The sequence below is a fragment of the Capricornis sumatraensis genome, chromosome 6, assembly GCF_032405125.1.
Source record: "Capricornis sumatraensis isolate serow.1 chromosome 6, serow.2, whole genome shotgun sequence".
In the NCBI taxonomy this organism is placed as follows: Eukaryota; Metazoa; Chordata; class Mammalia; order Artiodactyla; family Bovidae; genus Capricornis; species Capricornis sumatraensis.
Genome location: NC_091074.1, coordinates 73350016 through 73372974, shown reverse-complemented (window position 1 = coordinate 73372974; position 22959 = coordinate 73350016). Strand labels below are relative to the sequence as shown.

At 43.9% G+C, this 22959-nt stretch overlaps 1 pseudogene; it reads right to left on the bottom strand.

The window, feature by feature from the left end:
- Positions 1–33: 33 nt before the first annotated feature.
- On the bottom strand, positions 34–20070 carry LOC138080741 (serine protease 40-like; annotated as a pseudogene).
- Positions 20071–22959: the final 2889 nt, after the last annotated feature.

The window sequence follows — 22959 nt, the reverse complement described above, 5'->3', positions numbered from 1 at the left end:
GACAAGAGCATTTCCCTAGAGAGATTTGGGGCTCTATGTCACAGACACTCCCATTGTGGAGAGATCTGCTCCTGGAGGGGTCCCCGATCCAGGAGCCAGCTGGAATGGCCCCGCCTCCATGCCTGTCAGGACCCCCACATATAGGACCAGGCCCGGGGCTGTGGGGGTAGAGGACACAGGCCTGCTTCTGCTGTTTTCTCTCTGGAGACTAGTCCTGCCTCTGCACTGTGTCCTCCATAGGGGGCATAGCGGTGGGGGCTCAGCCAGGGTCTGAGGGGATGGGCTGTGACCTACGTCGTTGAGTGGCCTCCAGAGCTCACAGAGGGGAGCAGAGAGCGTGGATTCTGAGCCCGCCTGCGAGGTCCTCTCAGAGGTGCCAAGAGGTGAGCACTGAGTCAGGTGAGCTGGAACTAAGGCGCCGATCTGGAGAAATGACACAGGAGGGACCCTGACAGAACAACAAGAAAGCAGACGGGGAGAGTCACTTGCCCTTCTCCTGCCATGAGGTGCAGAAAGGACAGCAATGGAGGGTCCCCATGAAGACTACCCACACTGACCCCAGACAGGGACCTCCCATATACCCACACTGATCCAGCACAGGGCCCTCCCAGAGACCCACACCCCAGACAGGGCCTCCCACTGACCCACACTAACTCCACACAGGGATCTCCCACAGACTCACGGCGACCCTACACAGGAACCCTCACACAGACCCACACTGAGCCCACACAGAGAACTCTGACAGACCCACACTAACCCCAGACAGGGCCTCCCACTGACCCACACTAACTCTGCATAGGGATCTCCCACAGACTCACAGCAACCCTGCACAGGAACCCTCAGACCCAACACAGAGACCTCTGACAGACCCACACTGACCCACACAGGGACTCCACTACCCTCACATGGGAATCTTCCACAAATCCACCCTGATCCTGTATAGCAGTCAACCACAGATTCACACTGATCCTGCTTACAGATCTCTCAAACACCCACACTGACCCCACACAGAGACCTCTGATAGACGCACATTTACCCCACACAGGAAACTTCCACAGACCTACACTGAGCAATCTCACACGAGACCTCTCTTTGAGACCCCCACACAGACCTCACAGGCATTCTTTAGAATCTGAGTATACACACTGTGATAGTTCCTTCATAGTGAGTCTGATATCACTGAACAAACCATGTGCATTGTGCTTTGCAATGCAAATGTGTACAACCAATATTTACAACAGTGTGGAGATTCTTCAAAAAAATAAAATTAGAATACCATGTGATCCAGCAATTCCACTTCCAGTCATAGAGCAAAAGGAATTAAAATGCTTTTATTCTCAAGAGATATCAGTACTTCTCTATGTCCTTTGAAACTTCATTCATAGTAATGGCATGCAGAGAACCTTCCAGTTTGTTGTGGATGAGTCCATAAAGAATACACACACAAATATACATACATAACATATACAATGGGATATTATTCAGCCTCAAAAAAAGTAAATCATGACATTTACAAGAACATGAATGAACCTGGAGATCATTATGCTAAATAATATAAGCCTTCCGGAAAAGAACACTGCATGGTATCACTTACATGTGGAATCAAAAAAAGGACAGTCATAGCTGGTCATGGGGTATCTGCAAACAGATTGGTAAACAGATACAAATTTTCTGTTATAACATGAAAAATAAATGAAAGAATAAAGTCTTGAAAATTTCTGAGAGTAGAATTTACATGTCCCCATATACAAATGTAAATATGTGAGAAGTAATGGGTATGTTAATTAACTTGATTGTTAGAATCCTTTCACAACACATATGTATGTCAAATAACCACTTTATGTACTTTAGCTACACCATGGTTTTGTCAGGTAGCCCTCAAAAAAGAGAAAAAAAATCAAAAAAATGAACAAAACTACTTAAATTTACCATTACATAAAGAGATAAGGAAAAAATGTATAAAATCAGAAGTGAAGGGATATTACTACCAGCTTTATAGACATAAAAAGAAAATTTTATGTCTAGAAACATCCTACCAAGTCTGAATTATGAAGAAATACAAAATCTAAACAGCTCTAGAAGTGAAGATATTGAATAACTATCAAAAAACCTCCAGTGACGGAACACCCAGCATCAAGTATCTTCATGGTGAATTCTACCAAGTGGAAAGAATTAACACCAAGTCTTCTCAAGTTCTTCCAAACAATTAAATAGGAGACAGTTTCCTCAGTCATTCTATGAGGTCACCATTACACTGAATATAAAGCCAAAGACATGACAAAAGTACACCACAGACCAACATCCCTCATGCAAACTGGCGCAGAAGCCCTTTAAAAAACAATAAGACAGAACAACAGAGGAAAGGGCTTATACACCATGACCAAATGGGACTGATCTTGCAATGTAAGATTGGTTCAATAAATGAGAAAAATCAATATGGCTTATCACTTAAAAAGATGGAAATAAACATCATGTGATCATCTTAACTGATGCAGAAAATAAAACATTTCACAAAATTCAATGCCTTTTTGTGATTAAAAAAAAAGTTGATGACTTCAACATAATGAAGGTCACATATGGGAAAAGTCATAGCTATTAAGTGGTGAAACTTTCCCGTGAAAATCAGGGACATAGAAAGGTTGCCTGTTTCACCACTTCTATTCAGTACACTACTAGAATTCCTAGACGAATAAATAAGACAAGATAAAAACTAAAAGATATCTAAATCAAAAAGGAAAAATGAAACTATACTTGTTTTCAGGCAATACAATATCATATGCAGAAAACCTTATGATTACACACAAACACACCAAAAAACACCCTTAGCATTAATAAATGAATTTAGAAAAGTGCCAGATATAAAATCAACATTTAAAAATCAATTCTGTCTCTCTATATTAACAATGGAAAACATGAGAAAGAAATTAAGAAAGCAACACCATTTATCATATCATGAACTATAGAGTAAAATACTAGAAACAACTTTACAAGGGGAAAAAAGAGATGTATATGGAAAACTAGAAAATATTGCTGAAAGAAATTAATAAAGATGCCAACAAATGTAAAGGCATCCTGTGTTCACAGGCTAGAAGACGTAATGCTGTCAATACTAAAAGTGATGCACAGATGACAGTCTCTAATTATAATGAGGTCTTCTTTTTTTAGAAAATAAAAAACTTCATCCTGAAATTCACATGGAATTCTAACAGCCTGAACAGGCAAAATAATGTGTAAGCAAAATAAAGTTTGAAGTTTCAAATTTCTTGATTTCAAAACTTGCTATAGAAGGGGGGTGGTTTCAAGATGATGGAGGAATTGGACAGGGAAACTACCTTCTCCCCTACAAATATATCAAAAGATAACCTGTATGTGGAACAATTCCCATAGCACATCTTCTGAACCCTGGGAGAGGACCCCAGGAGTCCAGAAAGGCAAGCCAATCTACTTGGAATGAGGTAGGGCAAAAGACAAAGACAAAAAGGGAGAGAAAGGATCTTGAGAATCCATCCTGAGGAGGGGGTCCTGAAGGAGAAGTTTCCAGGCAACAAGAAACCCCCTCACAAGTGGGGTTATAGGGGAGCTTAGGAACCTCAGATGGAAGCACAATAATGCAAAACAGAGAAAATTCTGCACAGAGGTTGTGCCAAATTGCAATTTCCAGCCAAAAAGAAGCTCACACACTCTCATCAGCCTGCAGCAGGTGGGGGCTGGGTGCGGAGGCTCTGGCTGTGGGGCTTGGTCCTCAGGGAAAGGACTGGGGCTGAATGCTGTGAAGATACTCCAAGAGGGTTAATGTGACACAGCACAGCAGGACAGGGGAAACTCTGGGACCACTAGAGAAAGTTCACTTCTGTGGGAAGGCTCTCAGGCAGCATTCTAATTCTGCGTGCACCCACAGAACAAAGAACAGAACCATAGAGAATACCTAGGAGGGGAGAGCAGGCTGCAGTTTGTAGCCCCAGAGGCAGAAAAGCAGGCGCACAACTGCCAGAGGCAAAAGGCAAAGGACCACTACAATCTTGGCCCCATGGACCCATGGATCACATCTACAGCTAAGCTGTGAGTGGCCGAGGATCACTACCCACATCTTCCCAGAACCCTGAGTGGCTCAGATCTGCCAGCCAGCAGGGTCATAACCCAAGGACAACTCCCCTGGGGAAACACACAACTCACCTAAGACTGTGGCAACCTCCACAGGACCCAGCTGGGAGCCCAGTTGGCTTGGCTCTGCCAAGGGTCCAACAAACCAGGATCAACTCCCGTGGGAAGTCCACCATTCAATCTTTTGTTATTAATTTTGTTTAATAAGTGTCAGCAAGCTCCAGTGCAGGATGCCCCATGCCAATCCTCCAGCAAAACAGGAACACAATCCAGCATATTAGCACATAGGCTGCCCAAAGTCATACCAAACCCATAGACACCCCGAAACTCACCACTGAACTGTGCTTCAGAGAGACATGATCCAGCTTCATCCAACAGAACACAAGCACAAGTCCCCCCATCAGGAAACCTTCACACTAGTCCAGCCCCACGATGGAGGGCAGATTGCACAACTAAGAGGAACTATAACTCTCCAGACAGGAAGAGGACAAAACACCTACAAAACATAAATAAGACCATTAACTAAACAGTAACAGTAATCTCTGCTGATCGAGAAATAATATAAATGGATTAAACAGTGGTTGAATGGTTTAAAAAAAAAAAAGACCCAACTCGAAGCTATCTACAAGAGACTCATTTTAGATTTAAAGACACATACAGGCTCGAAATGAAGGGATGGAAAAAGATACTCCATGCATGTAGATAGTAAGCAAAAGAAAGCAGGGGTGGCTACTCATATAAAAGAGTGATGTTAAGTCCAAAATTGTTTCCATAGAAAAAGGTCTCTATATTTTAATAAGAGTCACTTCAACAGGAAGATATAAAAATTATATATGCATACAGCATCAGAGCACATAAAGGTATAAAGCAAATACTGGAATTAAAGAAAAAAATTGATTGCATATAAGGGCAGTAAGGGACTTCAATAATCCACTTGTAAAAATGGATAGAAAATCAATAAACAAACATGCCTTGATGAAAACATGTAAGGATCGTATGGTCCTTACAGACATATTTAAACATACCACCAGACAGCAGCACATATACATTCAAGTACACAAGCAACATCCACCAGGATACATAATAGGTCACAATCAAGTTTTAACAAATTTAAAAAGACTGAAATAATTTCAGGTATCTTTTCTGACCACAATAGGATGAAATAAGAAATCCCTTAAGAGCAAGAAAACAGGAAAATTGAGAAACATGTGGAAGCTAAACAATACACTCTTTCCCCCCACTTCTGGTTTTTCTGAGGTATAACTGATATTGACCGCTGCATAATTTTAAGACATACAGCATAATGATTCGACTTACATATATCATGAAATGATTATCACAAGAAGGTTGATGAACATCATCTCTTATGGATACAAAATAAAAATAAAAGAAAAAATGTTTCTTTTGTGATGAGAACTCTTAGGATTTACTTTCTTAACTGTCATATATAAAATACACCCATTTTAATTACATTTATTATGCTGTATAAAACATTTAAAAAAAAAAACATTGGGTCAAAGATAAAATCAAAGGAAAAATAGACACAAAATAGACTGTACACCCAAACTAATATACACCAGTACTTTTCCTAACACTGCCCTTACACATATGAAAAACCTACCATTAAACACATACAAATCCCCAAATTCATGGGTGAAAAAAGCACATGTAAAAATAGTCCTCAAATATCAAACACCTAATCACCAACTACTTGATGTCTGTGTTACAATCTCAACACCCTCCAAATCCAACACTCACCCTTACACACTCACAAAAATAGAGGCATGAACTCCCCTTAATCACAAATATCCACAGACAAAACCAACCTGCACATTGGACAACCTATCAGACTCCCACTAACCAATTAGTTACGTACAAACCCCATCTATGCTTGCAAATCAATCATGATTTGACATCAGACTACAAATAGATGTCTGCTACTTCATCATGGACAAGACTGCCCTTTGAACATATGTGTCGACTGATATTTTCACGTTAAATATTTTCACCTGTGAAACCATGAGAATGTATGTTAGATCTTCACTCACTGTCCACTCATTTTCCAATGACCTGCGCTACTTCTTGCGATGAGCGCTTTCAAGTGGAAGAAATTCCCTTTAGCTTTTATACTCCTCAGAAGGCACGGACTAGAATGGCACCTGTTTAACTGCTCTCACGATTGACCCTCCACTACAGGCCCTGCAGTCCGGGAAGCATTCTTGCAACCTGCTCCCCAGAGGTGCCAGTAACCCTGGTGTAAACACTGCAAGGGAACTGAGCGCTGTAGGGGAGTCTCCCTATACTGACAAGGGCACAAGTAACCCCCAGGGTGAAAAACAGCGCAGAGTGCGACACCTGAGGGTTGAAAAGTCTGTGTCTCCCTTACCTCAAAGTTCCTGTAACTGATGCTAGAGACTGCCCTGAGTGGCACCTCTGTCCACGCAGGGTTGGCGGTTGGGGCTCCGCCCTCTGTATTTCAGTTAGAGTTCCTGTCTTCCTGAGCAGACAACTTTAACAGAAGCTGGGAGCAGCTTTTGAATAATGGCCGTCAGCCTGGCCACAGTGGGCGTGCGCATGCGTGCAGACACTGGGCACACAGACAACTGTCCGAGGAGGTCGAGAGGGCAGAGAAGTTAGGGTTCGAACACGCTGAGGAGCTTCTATGTCCATGGCCTCTCACCGGGAAGCTTCATAGCACTCTCTTAAAATCAGCTCTTGTGAGCTGCGCACCGGTGATTTTTACGTTTCACACCTGAAATCCATGCACTTAAATACAAGAGTTTTGGAGAACTCCATCCTTAAATTGGGAAAGTGTTTTCATGCCCTTTCATGCCTTTTCATGCCCTTGGACTGCAGTTCCTTGATTCTTGTTTATGTCTGTCAAAAACCAGTAGGTCCTTTTCCCTAGTAGGCCAAAAGTTTCCATTAAAGAACAATTCTAGCAAAGAATTTCAGATCTGGAAAACGCTCTGAGATACTGTGTGCTGACTCCATTCCTACACTCTCCAAATGCACTCACTCGACTAGAGTATTTTTTCTTATTATTTATTTACTTCATGGAGGGTCTTCAGTAAATGTTGATTCTCAGATGTTTCCTTGCAAGGTTTTTGTTATATCAATAACTTTGATCAAGACTTGAAAATCTGGGTCAGTTTCAGTTGACATAGCAGTAGCATGGGAATAGTTTTATGCTCCCTTCCGTTTTTATTATATATTGGAGAATTTAAGCTCCCTAATTTTTTTTTTAAGAGATAGTAGCAGAATCAACTTACTGATTTGGGTTAGTAATACTTTACAAAGAAGATTCAATCATCAGATTCTCTTAGTGATCAATTCCAAAATTAGTACCATTTCTACTTCACAGGATACCTCTTAAAACCCCTGGTATCTAACAATACTGAGAGCCTCCAAGCACACAGATTGAAAACTCTACAAGACATAAGCATGGAATCCCACTGCACTTCTAATGTTCCATGCTTCAGCAGAATACGATAGGTCATCTAAGGTCTGTGATCCATAACCATAGATTTTTTTCTCAGCAAGCAATACCTGCCTCCCTCCTTTCTGCATGATAGTCAGAGATCATGGTCCAAAGGACTTCTGCTACTCCCTTCTGTTGCCTGTCTCCCCAGATTACTTCTGGACTCATTTAATTGTATCTGCCTCCGTGGTCTAAGATTTTGATGGAGTAAAAAATGACTGTAGACATGAGATGGGATAATTTTTTCCAAAATTCAATTTTTATATCAGTGGCCCTGGGAAGGTTCATTCAAACTCTACTCAGAGCCATGAATAAGAATTTTTTAACAATTTTTTGACAGGACAAGGGGAAGAATCAACAAGAAAGCCCACCTTTCTGGAGTGCCAGGGTACAATATTTTACCTCCCCATTCCTCTAGTGTGAAGTTACTGGTTAAAATAATTTCATCTTTTCCCATGAGAAAAGCTCAAATAGTGAGAAATGTCTCCAAGTTGTTAATTTCTTCAACCCTTAACAGTTTGATTGATGTTTTTTGTTTGTTAAATAAAATTTACTGCGATTTTCCTTAAATTGCTCTCACCTCATCTTCTCAACTAAGGTCGAGGGAGAGTGCACAGAGTAGCTAACCCAGAGAATAAAAAAGAAAAAGTTAGGTGCATGTAAGAAGATATTTTTGTACTGAAAGCGCTAAAGGCCTGGAAAATATGCAGATGGACAAGCCATTCCCTTCCAGTGACTGGTCAAACCCTCTGAAAGTATCCAATATATGTATCATTGAAATCTTTCAGATTTAGAATTGGGAAAAAAGGTAGAAATCATGAGGAACTGGGCATGAGTTAAGAACAATTTCCTACACAATTGTAACAAAGAAGAGTAAAGAACCTGAGTTCTGAATTCCCAATTCCCTATTTTTCTTTTTCAATATGGCCACTGTTAAGTTTTCATACAGCTTTGCCCTTTGAGGCATTTTTTTTCTTTAGTTAATTGTTTTTTTTTTTTCACCAGGAGCAAAAAACTTTTTAAGCAGAAAGAAAAATTTGTGTCCCAAAGGACTCAATTGCTCTTCTAAATCTTTACAAACATTAAAAAGCAATATAATGGAAAAGGAATAGAGATTTTAAAAAATATTAAAATTAACTCAAAATGGAACATAGATTTAAATGTAAAATTTCAAAATTTGAAACATTTTTAAGAAAATAGGAGAAAATCTTTGGATCCTAGGGCTTGGTGAAGGCTTTTTACACATTGAGAGGAAAAACATTATTGATTAAAAAAAAGAGAAAATTGGATTTTATGAAAATTCAATATTTTCCTACATGAAAGACTCTGTTAAGGATGAGAAGAAGCTACAAGTTTGGAGAAATTATTCGCAAGTCACACATCTGACAAAAGTCTTAGAGTGTATAAAAAACTATCAAAACAATAAAAATAGGAACAATTCAATTAGAAAATGAGGAAAAGATATGAAGATACATTTCACCAAAAGAGGACATCTGTTTGACAAGTAATTCATGAAAAGACGTTCAAAACTCCTGGTCTTTAATGTAACTCAAATTAGGAACACAATGAGAATAAATCACATGTTGATTTAGAACAGCTAAAATGAAAACTAACTTCATTATTAGTGAGTGTGCCAAGAATAAGTTATCTCATAGTGCTGTTAATGGAACTGTAAAATGATACAGTCAAACCTAAAAGCAGTTTGGCTATTTCTTTAAAAAACTAAATATATACTTACCATATGGTCCAGCAATTGCATCCCTGGCTGTTTACTCCAGGAAAATGAACACAGGGTAACAGGATCTGAGTATAGTCTGCAGGAGTACAAAGATATTCAAGTTCTGTAAGAAAGATCAAGATTTGAATCCCTGTTCCCACTAATTCCTACTTATGTGACCTCTGAAAAACTACTTAACCCTGCTAGGCTTCAGTTTATCTTTTAAAAGCAGCTAAACCAAGATAAGAATGCTGAGCACTAAGTCAGTTTCAGGCAATGGGGAACTGGCTGCCCTGGAGCAGACATTCGGTCCATCTGTTATGTGGATATGATATGTGTTGGAATCCCCTGGTTAGAGGTCTAAGGAAAACCGGGTGGGCGGTGGCGGGGTGGGGGTGGGGGGCAGAAAAACACCTACCTCCAGAAATAAGATATAGGAAGGCCTGGCCCCAGGGCACAGCCAGCCTGAGGCTGCTGGGGTTGGGAAGAAAATAAGACCTTAGGACCAGTGGAGTGGCTACTAGTGCAGCTGAACTGCCTGAGCTCCCCTGGTCTTCTGGAGAATGTGTGTGGACCACATGGTGTCTCAGTAGCTCCCTGACTCCAGGGCCCTGAGCAATCTTGCCTAAGGACCCATACCAGAGTTCCCCACCAAGGCAGGGAAAGTTAGTCTTCACCTTCCAGAGACTGCTGGGCTGTTAAGGGCTGAAGCTGATGGTGGTACCTCAGTGGTAGAACTCTAGCCAGAGGAATGGCCAAACGCAGGGACTGTGGAAATGTGTGGATGCTGGGAAGACACTTTTTTGAGACCTTTTCAACTCGAGTGCGAGTTCCTGGCTCCAGACATGGGATCCATGTGAGAGTGCATGTGAGTCCATTTGTGGTTATCTGTCTGTGGGAGTCCAGGATATATCGGCAATGCCAGGATTGGAAAGAACTTGGCCTGAATCTTTTGAATAGCGTCTAGTCCGTATTGGATATGTGCTAAAGGGGACATCTACCATATTATCATGCGAAGTCTGGGGTGGGTACATTCTGAGGCCTCCTGGGGTGCTGCTGGTTACACAATGACTCTGTGTCAGGTACTTGGCAGGAAGGATGATGAGAACACTGCTTCCAGGCTTATTGCCAGGCAACTAAGTCCTGAGTCAGCTAAGCAGAAAGAAGACACTAGGCTCCTACTGCTGAAGGTGTGTGGACACTTGGGACAGGCTGGCCTGAGGCCCTGGCCAGAAGGGAGCCATTTCATGTGGGGTTCAGGGCCAGGAAGGTGGGCAGTGAGTTTGGAACCATGGAGGTAGGTGAGGGATGATGGGGTCCGTGAGGGAACATGGGGTGGGTGAGGGATCCGTGGGGTCCGAGAGGGATCATAGAGTGGGTGAGGGATCATGGGGGTGTCTGAGAGGACATGGGAGTGGGTGAGGAGTTACTGGGAGTCAATTCTAGGAGCAGAGGTGTGAGGTCTGCCAGACTGGACCTCAGCTCGCAGCCTGGCAAGGGTCTCCTCGCTCTGTCTCCCACTCAGTCGCCAGATCCCCCACGTGCAAGAGCCTTCTGTACTGTAGGCAGGAACCCCCTTCCTCATGGCCTGGGTCATGTACCTCAGTCCAGCTCAATTGTCCTGATGCGGGGAACATCCCCTTACCTCCACAGGGAGTAGGTCGTCCCTTCTCCAAACCTGGGGAGTGATGCTTCTTTACTTTGAGAAAGATTCTTACTCCCCTGCAGTACAGACACCTGACACTATGTCTTACTTCCTATTACGGGCTGAATTCTGACAACCCCCAACCCCAGTTCATTGGCTGAGGTGGTAAAGAATCTGCCTGCAATGCGGGAGACCCAGGTTTGATCCTGGGGTTGGGAAGATCCCCTGGAGAAGGGAATGGGCAACCTACTCCAGTATTCTTGCCTGGAGAATTCCATGGACAGAGGAGGCTGGCAGGCTATATACTCCATGGGGTCACAGAGTCAGACATGATTGAGCAACTAACACACAGAAAATTCTTATGTTGAGTCCTAACCTCCAGAACTTCAGAATGTGACTTTCTTTTGTCTGCGCAGTCCAGCATGTGGGTTCTTGGCTCTTCAACAAGAGACTAAACCCATGCCCCCTGCAGAGGAAGCCTGGTGTCTTAACCACTGTACAACCAGAGCAGTCCCCAAATGTGACTTTATTTGGAGTAGAGCTTTTAAAGAGATAATCAAGTTAAAATGAGGCCACGAGGATGGATCCGGGTACTGCTAAGTCACTTCAGTCATGTCCAACTCTGTGTGACCCCATAGACGGCAGCCCACCAGGCTCCCCCCTCCCCGGGATTCTCCAGGCAAGAACACTGGAGTGGGTTGCCATTTCCTTCTTCAATTCATGAAAGTGAAAAGTGAAAGTGAAGTCGCTTAGTCATGTCCCACTCTTAGCGACCCCATGGATGCAGCCTACCAGGCTCCCCTGCCCATGGGATTTTCCAGGCAAGAGTACTGGAGTGGGGTGCCCTTGGGTTGCAAATGGTGCCCTTATAAGAAGGGGAAATGTGGACACAAACACGCAGGGGGAAGACCCTGTGAGGACACAGGGCAGAGGTGGTGTCTATAAGCCAAGGCGAGAGGCCTCAGGCTTCTGGGCTCCGGAACTGTGATAAACAGTTCCTGTTGTCTAAGCCACACTGCCTGTAATATTTGTTACAGCAGCTGGAGCTGACTGATGTTCTTCCTCTGAGGCCTGTGCATTCCCACAGTAGAAAGACGCCCTTCTCTCTCCCCAGCTGGACTCCTTCAGAGTCCCCACCCCTGCCCTCCTCCTGCTGTAATGGCCCTGCTGCTTCCTGTTTGCTTGTCCAGGGAATCAGACGACAGACCTCAAGAGAAGGGCTGAGTGCTGAGGATCAGGAGGAGCCATAGGGCCCCAAGACAGAATCAGGATGACTCTCATTTGTTTTTATTTGGCTTTTCAAGCTTGGATTGTGGGGGTCACAGCTGGTGGACAGGGAAGCCAAGAAGAGACCATCGAGACCTGATGGGGCTGGAGGAGGGGAGGGGGGAAGGTTCCAGTGAGCAGGCCGGGTCCTGAGGCACATAGCTGGAGCTGAGGGGCTTGGCGGATCACCACAGGGCATTTCTCAGGGCCCCAAGCATGAACAACACCAGGGGCCAGGTCTGTGGAGGCACAAAGGCTATGCCTGGCATGGACGAGCCGGCAGCCTGCAGAGACTGGTGTGGAAACTGGGTCTGTGGAGGAGTGGACGTGGGCTCAGGGAGCGGTATAAGAGCAGACGTGGGCTCAGGGTGGGGTGTAAGAGTGGACACAGGGGCTCAGGCTGTGCTGCCACATTTTAGGGTAGCCACTTACCCTCTTTGGGACCTGTTTGCTCACCTATAAAACAGGGGAAAACAGAAAGTGTGAAGAAAGCATCAAAATTCGAATATCCAACAGTGGGACTTCCTTGGTGATCCAGTGGTTACAAATCTGCCTTCCCATGCAGAGGACACTGGTTGGATCCCTAGTCAGGGAACTGATATCCCACGTGCCACAGGCCAACTAAGTCCACATGCCGCCACTACTGCACTCACGTGCTCTGGAGCTCACGTGCTACAACTGAGAGAGGCCCACGCGCAGAAACGAAGAGCCCGAGTGCTATAACTAGTGCCCACCCAACACAGCCAAAAGAAAGCAAACAAACAAGCAAATGCAAAAAAATACACACACACACAAATATCCTACGGTAGACTGATATCTGGAATATATAAAATACATAAAGAGCCCCTAAACGAAGAGACAGAGCACCCAACAGAAAAATAAGAGGGGGAAAAAATCTTGAAAAGAAACTTTACAGAAAAAGATATCCAATGATAATAAATATGTGAAAGTATATTTAATTGGTCATCAAGGAAATCAAACTACAGTAAGCTATTAAAATGAAAAAAGATGAAAAGTGCTAAGTATTGGTGAGAATACAAACTCTCATCCACTGCTTCAATGAGTGGAAATGGTGAACCACTTTGAAGACGTTTGGTAATGTCTGCCAAAGGTGAATACATGCATACCTTTTCCTCCAACAGTACTACTCACGGGATTCTGTGAAACAGAAGACGAAACATTTGGAGTGAAATGAAATGAAACACTTGGAGCACTAAAATACCCACTAAGAGTAACTAATCATAGGATTCAATGCGCACAGGAGCGTCCTGTAGAGCAAGGAGACTGAACACACTACAACTACAGGCAACAGCATGGACGAATCTCACAGATACAACGTGAAGACAAGAAAGGCTGACAACTGGAAATAAATTCTACTTATGCAACATTCGGAATCTAATCTAAAGTACTGAAGATGAAGATGGTGGTTTGCGTTGGGTGTTGGTGACAGGAAGGAGGTGTGAGCGGGGCCTCTAGGGTATTGATCACATGTTGCTTCACTATGTGAAATTTTATCCAACTTATGAAAAGAGCATGGATATATTCTTTTGTATGTATGTTACACTTCAATAAAACCTTTAAAATATACTTCAAGAACAGATGCTGTAGGTGTCCTCATGTGCAAGGGAGTTAGGAAGGGGGGTTGGCCTGGGGGACACTGCCAAGGGATGGAGCCCAGGAAGACGCATGGAGGAGGAAACGGGAAGTCCCAGGGGCTCCACAAAGAGAGCAGAGGCAACACAGCCCCTCCCCAGGGAAACTGAGGCCCTGAGAACAGGCGAGGGAAAAAGAGAAAGCGCCTTACTCATTTGGCAGATGGACTTTCTGTGGAGAAGTCCCCAGCCCACAGCATGTCCACATGTACAGAGCAGTTCTTGCCTTTTCCATCTCAGTATAAGTTTATAGAACTTGTTCTCAACGAAGCTCACATTCTCTCCTGGAGATGGAAGGGTTCAAGCAGAGGTGCTCTGAGGATAAGTAGGAAATCAGGGAAGGAGGCTGTACCCAAGCTACAGAGCTCTGCCTTATCGGTCAGCACTACACTTCAATGTGGGGTTTTCTCCAAACACCTGAGCTTTCATCCTTGTTTCAGACTTCTACCTATGCCTAATAAGCCCTCCCCTGTTTCTCAAACTTTTCCAAACTCATCCTATTCCCTCTACCTCTTTTATAATAACAGACACACTATTTCACAAAGGAAAATGGCAAATCCCTCCAACACCTGCCACTCACTGGTGCTTAGTAATCGTTCACCAACCTATCTACCCTTTCACAAACCATCCCATCCAGTCACCTTTTGTCTGTCACTAACCTTGCTTTCCATCCACTTGTTCCTCCATCCTACTACCCATCTTCCCTCATGTCCCATTCGCCCACTCAGCCTTCCATCCATTTGCCTATACACTCATCTTTTCACCCATCTCTCCATTCTCCCCTCCATCAATAGACCCACTCACTCCATCTCTCTGCCCACCATCCTTTCAACCATTGGCCCAGCCATCTTCCCTTCCACCCATTCATCCTCCCACCTTCCCGCCATCCATCCTCTCGCCCTATCACTCATTTATTCTTCATCCAGTTTACTCATTTATTCCTCCATCCTCATGTTAAGTATCTTTTAGCTAATGATACTAACATTTTTAGTTGGCGCAGAGAGGTTAAATGAAATAAGTATTATTATTTTAGATCTAATAAGTGGTGTAAAGGAAATAAAACAAGAAGATGTACTATTAGGGGTTGCCTGTTTTAGCTCATGTGATCGAGTGAAACTGCTCAGAAGAGTAGCCAAGCTGCATATGTTATGAAACAAGGCATGATGAGCTTAGTTGGAAAAGCAAATGAGTCCAGGGAGATAGTCAAGATGCAGACCTAAGGTGGGAACCGCCTTGGCATCATCAAGGCAGGAAGGAGGCCTGCTGGCTGGGGTGGTGTGGGTGAGGGGTGCAGTAGGAGGTGAGAGAGAGGAATGGGGCCTGAGAGCAAAGGCAGGGAGTTGCGACCTTATTTTAAGTAGAAATGAGAAGGCACTGGGGGTGATGAGGAGGGAACTGGCATGACTCCTGCTCTAAAGCAAATATTTAGACAGCTATGTGGAGACTAACGAAGAGCACACAGGGTGGGAGCCGAGATCAGTCTGGAGGTCCAGGGAAGAAAGACCCGGGGGCAGCAGTGGGATACCTACCAGGTGCTAGGCCCTGCCTGGGGCACAGACTGGGATATTGAAACAACAAAGACAGGGTCCCTGTCCTCAAGGAGGAACTAGCCTGTGTGTGTGTGTGAAGTGTGTATACATGTGTTGTGTGTGTTTGGGTGTGTTGTGTGTGTGTGCTGTAAGAATTATGGAGACCTGGTTGTTTGTCCTATAATTACTGAGTGTTACTGACACACTAATAAGCAAGGACCATGGATGCTGGAACATCCCACCCAATGAAGACAGAATCTATTCAAAATGCTTATAACACCTCTGTAGAACATCATACCAAATTATGACCCTACAAACAATTACAAATAAATATTCTTTCCCTCCATAATTTTGCATCATAATCATTTCACCAAGTTGTAAACACTCCTTTCCTTAATGAAGACTCTTGCTTATAAGTTATTCATAACTTTTGGCCTAGATTTCTCCTCTTTCAATCTTAAAAAATACAATTTTTTTCCTGTTACTCAGTTTGCCTAATAACCCTACAAAGTAGATAACTGACCTGAGCTGGGAGAAGAGCAAAGCGAGTTTCAGAGAGTGAAACCCTCTAAGTCATAATCATTTTAAACTGATCAGGCAGGTTCAGAGGTCAGAGGCAATACTTCAGTTTTCTTTCTACTTTTCCCAAGCACCTCCTATGGCACTGGGAAATCAGAGAGTTTGTTAGTGACCTGGAAGGAGTCAGGCCCCAACCATGACCTTTGAGTTGGATCAAGTCATCTCAGATCTATGGTTGATTTAAACCTTGGAATCAAGAACCAGAAAGACTTCAAGAACTCAGATTCTTGATTCCAAAGTCAGATTCCCAGACTTCAGAGCTTTACACTTTAGGGGACACCAAAGCCTTAGAATCACACACTTTCAGAACTAGAACTAGAATGGTCCAGTCCTCTGGAAATGAAGCATAGTGGGCCAAGGGGACCTTTGCCTGGAGACCCCTCAGGTAGAGACATACCTCCCTTCTTTGCTCCTGTCCTTCTCCCCTTCCTCCTCCTCCTCTCATCCCCCCCCCAACTCCCCAGTAACCTCTCACTTTCTTCATTGCACATCCCCCAGCCAGTTATCCAGCAGGATGAGTTACTGGGGAGCTTCATGCCAGGGACTGGGAGGCAGGCAGGGATGATGTAGGAGGTGAAGTTCACAGGAAAGAGCAGCTGCAATATGGCAATGTCAATCCCGAAGGGATATAACTTCTTGAAGTCTGGGTGTGTGATAATCCGAGTCACAGACACCTCCTGGGTGTGCTGGGTATGCTGGTACAGCTGGGTGCTTCCTAACAGAACCTGATAGTTCCCAAGGGCTTAGGATTTCCTGGAGGAAGAAAGGCGTGCTGTCACCATCATCTCCAAGTGGGGACTAGCTCTTTCCCTGCATCCTCATCTAACTGCCCACACCCCTCTGGACCCATCCACTCCTTGTGACGCCAGACAGCTTCTGTCCATCCATTTTGAATGTTCAGGAGGCCTTCTTTCTTGAGGCTAATTGATATCCTATTTACAGTTTCAGACATATGGCTGCTTTCTCCATTAGAAACTAGAATGGCAGAAGCACTGAATCCTTGCTCTGGAAATGTCCTCAGTGGGATCATCAAATGAAGGCTTTTTGATTGTACACAGCAGGCATTCTGGGGCAGTTCTCTCTCTCACTTTACCCTTCTGGAGACCCCATACAACCCACCTTCTGGCCCACTCTTCCTGACCATCCCTTTTCTTTAAACACCTCCCTGCCCAAGTCCTGCTTCTCCACTTAGTTACAAAGATTTACAAAATATTTGTTAAATAAATGAGCAACTGGGTGCAGGAAATGGAACCTCGCCTTGTTTCCCCAGCACAGGTGCTGAAACCAGTTCAGTTCAGTTCACATGCTCAGTCATGTCCGACTCTGCAACCCCATGGGCTACAGCACGCCAGGCCTCCCTCTCCATCACCAACTCCCAGAGTTTACTCAAACTCATATCCATTGAGTCGGTGATGCCATCCAACCAACTCATCCTCTGTCATCCCCTTCTCCTCCAGCCTTCAATCTTCACACCTCATCTACTTGGAGGCCCTCTCTCATGTTCCCCTCATCCGATCCTTGCCCTCCAGCAGGCACTCATTCTCCATAGCCCTTCTCCTGACCCTCCCACCCCCACTCCATGTGCTCTGCCCTTCTCACCCATGCTGGGCTTTCTCTTCTGACAGGATGGAGGTATGGTGAAGTGGGATTTGTCACTTCACCCTGATTCACAGAGCGGCTTGCATGGAGCATGGCACAGAGTGGTTGCTGACAGACTCTGAGCCCTCAAAGCTCTTGTGCCCAGACCTGGACTGTGATGCCTGAACTCCCTGGTGACTCCTCCTCCTCTGTTCAGAAGTCTGTAACTAAGCCAGCCCCAAAAGGCTAGGTGAATTAGACTCCTGAGCAGCCCTGTCACTCTCCCAGGGAGCCCACCCCCACTTATGCAGCCTGGCACCACAGCTATCTGCATGCACGCCAGTGACCATGACTCCTCCTGGGCACACAGTTTTGCAGGAGTAGTAAGAATTGCCCAGCTGTTGGTCATACACGCGGTCCCAGGCCCCTGCCTAGAGTCTGACACCTGGAAATAGGGGGCATTGAGAAGAAGTTTTGATCTGAGATGGGCCCATACCAAATGGCAGCGAGGACAGACACTGCCGCTCTCCTGAGGCACACCTGTGTTGGGGAACAGATACAGGGGCTGAGGGCAGAGCATGAGGAGGATCCGGGCAGGTGAGTGGGAGGACAGTCCAGGTGGAGGGTACACAGGCCAAAGCAGGAACGACATGCCTCTGAAGGCCACAGACTGCCCAGAGGAGCTAACGTGGGACACTATCCCCCTCCCTTGCCTAGGCTATAGACTCACTTGAGAAAGCAGTGGGCGGTGGAAAGGAGCCAGGTGGAGTTAATGAGGACAGCTCCACAGACGTGCAAGCCCTGGGATTGCAGACTGGCCTGCCGCGGCCACTGGCCTCCATGTCCCAGCCACCGTAGATCCTCCCATCACCTTGGGTTTCCCACACACTGTGGAGACTTCCCTGCCACCTATAGTAGAGACCCCAAGTGTCGCAACCAGGAGGGTCACATCACTTCACAGAGGCCAGGCCAAGGCCAGGCGTCCAGAGGCCTAGTCAAAATGACAGGGCTACCTGGACTCCGCCTTCACTGATATTTAATGAAGTCTAATTTACTATTCTTTCTTGTATAACTCATGCTTTGCATGTTATATCTAAGAGATCATGAAGAGTTTCTCCTATGTTTTCTCTGTGTTTTCTCTGAGAAACTGTAAAGGTTGTTTCCTACATTTGAAACCATGATCATGTTTTAGTTCATTTTTACCTACCAGATATAATAGGTTTCCGTTTCTTAGTTTTTCATCTTTCTTGTGTATATCCATTTGTACCAGCACCTTTTCTTGGTTAAAAAAGAAAATTTACTCTTTCTCATATTGAATTGTTTTAGAACATCTGTTGAAAATCAATTCATAACAAAAAGTAAGGTTCTACTCCTGGACTCTCAATCCTGTGCCAATGAACTGTATTGCTTTCCTGTGCCAGAATTCCACTGTCTCGATTAGTATGTATTATGGTAAAATCTGAAATCAGGTAATGAAAGTTCTCCAGCTTTATTCTATTGCCAAATTGTTTAGGCTATTTTACATCCTTTGAATTTCCCTATGAATTTTAGGATCAGCTGTCAAATTCTACCCAAAAAAAGCCTGCTAGAATTTTCACTGGGACTGCATTGAATTTATAGACCAATTTGAGGAGTTGCTTTCTTCATAATATGAGATCTCCTGATCCATGAACAAGAACAGTTGCTTTGTATAGACCTTTAATTTCTATCAGCAATATTTTATAGTTTTCAGTGTACAGATCTTGCACTTCTTTATTATGTTTATTGCTAGGATTTTATTCTTTTCCATGCTATTATGAATGAAATTATTTTGTTAATTCTCTTTTCATATTTTTGTACCTAGAATACATAAATGCAATTTATTTTATAAGAAATATTGCTTCCTATGAACTTCCTACACTTGTTTATTCATCCTAGTCTGTTTTGGCTTGTTTTACATTGCTTTGGTGGGTTCACTGGGTGTTTCTAACATATAGGTTCATCTCTTCTGCACTAAAGGTTCTAATTTTTCCATTTAAAGTGGGATTCCTTTACTTATTTCTCTCCTATCTTCTTCTCTCTCTTTTTCCATTCCTCCCTTCTTTCCTCTCTTTCTCTCTCTCTCCCTTTCTTTCTTTCTTCCACATCACAGAGTTGACATTGATAAGGACTTTGTTCTTTTAAATATAATCTATCAATTTTTGTCTTTAATTTTGAGTGTTTAATCTATTCACAGTAATGTAATTATTAATACAGTTGGAATTACATTTTCCAGTTTGCAATTTGTTTTCTGTATATCTCTTATATTTCCCCCCAATTTGAGACAGACTGGGATGTGGGACCCTTTGCTGAAGTGCTGCAGCAGATTCCCATACACTGGTGTACACATGGGTGAGTCCCACCTGTGGGTTAGAGTCCCACAGCAACATACAACTGGCTGGTTTCCAGGTTTGATCACCCGAGTGGGCAGTGCACAGGGTGCTCCCTCCTTAACTGGGCCTTTCTGGAAGCTCACAGGTTGGTGCCTGAATAGACACCCACATGGGCGTGAATTGAAACTGCAGTCTCTTTCTGTCACTTTCTCTTTTTTCAGTCTTTTCTGTCCCTCCTTCCCTTACCCCACCCTTAGTCCTACACCTGCACACCCATCCCCTTAATCCTGAATACTTCTTGTTTGTGTCTTCAAGTTTCTGTCATTGGTATCTTTGTTTTATTTAGGTTTGTCTGTCCAACTGCTCCTGCAAGTCTCTGCTGACATTGTGGGCGTGGTGGAGCACCTATGCCTTGAAATACAAATGCAACCCACATTGTTTGACACTCCAGCCTTGGGTCGCTTGCCTGTGAGCTTAGTCATGTCTGCCTTCTTGTGACCGTTTGGACTGTAGCCCACCAGGCTCCTCTGTGTATGCGGTTTTCCACACAAGAATACTGGAGTGGGTTGCTTTTCCTTTTCCAGAGGATCTTCCCAACACAGGGATCAAACTCGGATCTTCTGTGTCTCCTGCATTCCCGCAGATTCTTTACCCACTGAGCCAACTTAGTGGGAGTTTAAAGAACAAAAAAGAAATGAGGAACCTTCATCTCTCCTCTCTGCCTTTGCAGTGTAACTATTCTGCTGCCAGGCTCCTTTGTCCATGGGATTCTTCAGGCAAGAATACTGCAGTGGGTTACCATTTCCTACTCCAGGGGATCTTCCAGACCCAGGGATTGAACCTGTATCTCTCATGTCTCCCTCATGGAAGGTGGAATCTTTACCACTAGCACCACCTGGGAAGCCTATTCTGCCAGGACTCTCAGGAAATACCTGATCCATCTGTGATCCCCCAAAATGAGGGGTGGAGGGAGACCTTTTAAAGTTCAAGCAGGAAAATGATCAGGTCTCTGGTGCTGTAAAAATTAACTTGCCTGGCTTAAGTTTGTGGGTTTAATAAATACAGACTTCTCTGTATTATCAAAGTTAAGAAATATACTTTTCTTGTACCTAGCATTACTGGAAATCAATAAGTGCATACTGTTTTTATTGTAAAATCTGTCACTGAGAAAAATAACCTGATATGATTAAACTTTTAAGTAAACATGACTGAGATAGGAGTTTTAAGTAAACTTTGATCTGCCTCTTGAGAAACCTATAGGCAGATCAGGAAGCTACAGTTAGAACTGGACATGGAACAACAGACTGGTTCCAAATAGAAAAAGCAGTATGTCAAGGCTGTATATTGTCACCCTGCTTATTTAACTTATATGCAGAGTGCATCATGAGAAACGCTGGGCTGGAAGAACCACAAGCTGGAATCAAGATTGCCTGGAGAAATATCAATCACCTCAGATATGCAGATGACACCACCCTTATGGCAGAAAGTGAAGAGGAACTAAAAAGCCTCTTGATGAAAGTGAAAGAGGAGAGTGAAAAAGTTGGCTTAAAGCTCAACATTCAGAAAACTAAGATCATGCATCTGGTCCCATCACTTCGTGGGAAATAGATGGGGAAACAGTGGAAACAGTGTCAGACTTTATTTTTGGGGGCTCCCAAATCACTGCAGATGGTGACTGCAGCCATGAAATTAAAAGACGCTTACTCCTTGGAAGAAAAGTTATGATCAACCTAGATAGCATATTCAAAAGCAGAGACATTACTTTGCCGACTAAGGTCCATCTAGTCAAGGCTATGATTTTTCCAGTGGTCGTGTATGGATGTGAGAGTTGATCTGTGAAGAAAGCCGAGCGCCAAAGAGTTGATGCTTTTGAACTGTGGTGTTGGACAAGACTCTTGAGAGTCCCTTGGACTGCAAGGAAGTCCAACCAGTCAATCCTAAAGGAGGTCAGTCCTGGGTATTCATTGGAAGGACTGATGATAAAGCTGAAACTCCAATACTTTGGCCACTTCATGTGAAGAGTTGACTCATTGGAAAAGACCCTGATGCTGGGAGGGATGGGGGCAGGAGAAGAAGGAAGGAGATGACAGAGGATGAGATGGCTGGATGGCATCACCAACTCGATGGACATGAGTGTGAGTAGACTCCAGGAGTTGGTGATGGACAGCGAGGCCTGGTGCGAAGAGTCAGACATGACTGAGCGACTGAACTGAACTGAACTGAACTGATGGGAATAATTGGGCTTCCCTGGTCGCTCAGATGAAAAAGAATACTCCTGCAATGCAGGAGACCCGGCTTCCATCCCTGGGTCAGAAAGATGCCCTGGAGAAGGAAATGGCTACCCATTTCAGTGTTCTTGCCTGTGGAATCCCATGGACAGAGAGGAGTCTGGCAGGCTACAGTTCATGGGGTCCGAAAGAATTGGACATGACTGAGTGACTAACACTTTCACACTTTCAAGGGAATAAATGTATTTTGGAAAAGTCCATTTAGAATAGTCCCTTCAAATTTTGGTAACTTGAAACTAAATTAAGTTAAAATGTAGTAATCTATTGAGTCCCCATGTCATTTTAACTGTGATGAAACATTAATTGCTAAACAGGTCTAAATTTACCTATTCTGTTTTCCTTGTGAGAGAGTCATTTGGGTTCATTAGACACATGTGTTGCAGCATCTTAACGAAAGTAATTGTGCTTTGGAACATTGCATGTTTCTAGAAGTATTAGGATTTTCCAATCAGGGACTGCTAATGTTAAAGGCAGTTCATGGTGGCTTAAGAAAAATAGTATGTTTTCAGAAAAGAAGGTATGAAGACTGGAAATACAGTTTGTTACTAATAAAAGGAAAAAGTGATTTTGTCCTGGAGCTGCTTATTTCAGTTCTAGGACAAAAAGAGACCAGAGGACTCCCTTGGGCTTGAGGCATCCTGTTTGAATTTCCCTGCAAGAGTCCTGGGTAACTTTAACAGTAGGGAAGAAGTTGATTGACTTTCTAATAGATACCACTCCCCAAACCTTTCCTGCTTATCTTAGGAGGCTTGTAAGTATTACACAAAGGGGA